The following is a 2,541-nucleotide window of genomic DNA, read 5'->3' on the forward strand; positions in this document are numbered from 1 at the left end:
CACCTTGCTCTCATTGAGAAGATGGGCTTGGGAGACCTGTCCTCCTCTGAACTCCTCGGTCAGTGGGCCTCAGCCAGGGGTTGCCTGCTCACGGCTGCAGGGTTATTGCAAGAAGTCTCTGTGTCTGTTTGTACTCCAAACATCGTCTGCCGACTGTGTAAGTAATGTCTGGGTATAACTGTGCTGCTTCCCTGGTCATTTTTCCACTGTGAATTTCTCCGGTTGACTAAAACCCTAAATAACAGCTCCATTCATTTGCAGGATTGCGACAATTTCCAAAGGGGTGGGGATGGGGGGGAAGGAGCCCTCGTGTTAGAGCAGGTTGGAAACCACGGATCCGGGCGGTAGAGGTAGCATGTCACCCCCCCCTTCCTCCCTTTTCGCAGAGACGAGTCATGAGACCTGAGGTCAGGTTCCAGCCCCTCCCCTGGCTGGTTGGATGATCTTGGGGGCAAATCCCATGTGACTGGGAGAGCTTTGCTTTCCTCACCCCGGAGCAGAGATCATGAAAATTATTTGGCAAGATTGTCAAGGAGATTAAATGAGATAGATAAAGGGCTTTGAAAACCGTGACGTTTTGCAGAAAGGGAAGGATCGTTGTTGTCATCTTCTTACACGTATTATCAGCTTCTTAAGGGCAGGGATGGTTCCCTCAGTGACACCCCTAACTCCCATCACCCCTTGCACCCAACACAGGACTATGAGATGACCTCGGAAAAACATCACCAAGCAACTAGCACAGCGGCTCAGCACACAGCAGGTGCTTAATAAATGGTAGCTGGTATGTATGCATGTGTATCTGGTTCGAATCTTCTGTCTGCCACGGCCGAGTTAGGGAGCGTGGCTGTGGGCAAGGTCAGCACTGACATGCCCTCATGTCCTTGTCTACCACACGGCTGGGGAGAAGAGCCAGTTCACGAAGTGGCTGTGACCCGGAAGGTGTTGGCGGTATAACAGAGCCAGGCAAAATCAAGCACTTGGTAGGCAGCAGCTGTTGTTGGTGTTGTTTTTAATTTTTTTTTAACATTTATTAATTTTAGAGAGACAGAGCATGAGCCGGGGAAAGGGAGAGGCAGAGAGAGGGGGAGACACAGAATCCGAAGCNGAAGCACTTGGTAGGCAGCAGCTGTTGTTGGTGTTGTTTTTAAATTTTTTTTTAACATTTATTAATTTTAGAGAGAGACAGAGCATGAGCCGGGGAAAGGGAGAGGCAGAGAGAGGGGGAGACACAGAATCCGAAGCAGGCTCCAGGATCTGAGCTGTCAGCACAGAGTCAGGTCTGGGGCTCGAACCCACGAACCGTGAGATCATGACCCGAGCCTAAGTCAGATGCTTAACCAACTCAGCCACCCAGGCACCCCTGTTGTTATTTTACTATTATGCACTGAGCGATTCTTTAAGAGGTGGTGTGCGAAGGTCACCAGACTGCAAAGGACGCAGTCTAGCTCCTGTTTAGTGTCAGCAAGGTCTTCAGAGACGACTAGATGCTCAGGTCAGCCTCTGAGGGAGAGCACAGATGATAGAGCCGTGAATATGCTTGTGTGCTTTTTTACCCTGAGGTGTGGGCTCGATCCCCATGGCCGACATTGTTGGGGAAAGGGGTGCACGTTTAACATGGGTAAATACCACGATGGTCCAACATGCAAAAGATCTGAGCAAAAAAGTCTGTCTCCCCATACCCCAGACCACCTACATTTTCAAGTTTCAATTTTATTAATTTTTTTGACTAGGTAATATTTGCAGTTGGCAAAGTTTAAAAGGTACAAAGGGGAGGTTTGCCTGGCTGGCTCAGTTGGTGAAGCATGCATGAGACTCCTGATCTCGGGGTTGTGAATTCAAACTGCACATTGTGGGTAAAGATTATTTAAAAAAAAAAAAAAGAAAGGTTCAAAGGGGATACAGTGAGAAGTCTCCTCACCCCATTGCAGCCAGCTAAGTTTCCTCCTCAGAAATACAAGCTTCGATCTCAGCCTACCTGGCAAGTGGAAAATGCTATCTGACTAAATAAGTCTTGCCATTTATTTACTTATTTTTTAAATGTTTACTTATTTTTTAGAGAGAGAGAGAGAGAGTGGTAGGGGAAGGGCAGAGAGAGAGGGAGACAAAGCTCTGTGCTGTCAGAGCTCAAGGAGGGGCTTGAACTCACCAAGCACGAGAGCATGACTTGAGCTGAAGCCCGTTGCTTAACTGACTGAGCCACCTAGGTGGTCCTTTAAATCTCGCCATTTATTTATTTGTTTGTTTGTTTTTAATGTTTATTTATTTTTGAGACAGAGACAGAGACAGAGAGTGCGTGGGGGAGGGGCAGAGAGAGCCAGAGACAGAGAATTGGAAGCAGGCTCCGGGCTCTGAGCTGTCAAGACAGAGCCTGATGCAGGGCTCAAAGCCATGAACCATGAGACTATGACCTGAGCCGAAGTTGGACACTCAACCGACCGAGCCGCCCAGGCGTCTCTAAATCTCACCATTTAAAGAATATTTTAGGGCGCCTGGGTAGTTCAGTCAAAGCGTCCGACTTTGGCTCAGGTCATGATCTCACGG

At 48.4% G+C, this 2,541-nt stretch overlaps 1 long non-coding RNA gene across 1 annotated transcript in view; it reads left to right on the plus strand.

The window, feature by feature from the left end:
• Positions 1–781, plus strand: part of LOC144224061 (uncharacterized) — a 2,747-nt gene extending 1,966 nt beyond the window's left edge. The window contains exon 3 of the long non-coding RNA XR_013332897.1: positions 697–781. This is a non-coding gene — a long non-coding RNA (uncharacterized LOC144224061). The remainder of the gene's footprint in view (positions 1–696) is intronic.
• Positions 782–2,541: the final 1,760 nt, after the last annotated feature.

The sequence above is a fragment of the Crocuta crocuta genome, unplaced genomic scaffold, assembly GCF_008692635.1.
Source record: "Crocuta crocuta isolate KB4526 unplaced genomic scaffold, BGI_CrCroc_1.0 scaffold132, whole genome shotgun sequence".
Lineage (NCBI taxonomy): Eukaryota > Metazoa > Chordata > Mammalia > Carnivora > Hyaenidae > Crocuta > Crocuta crocuta.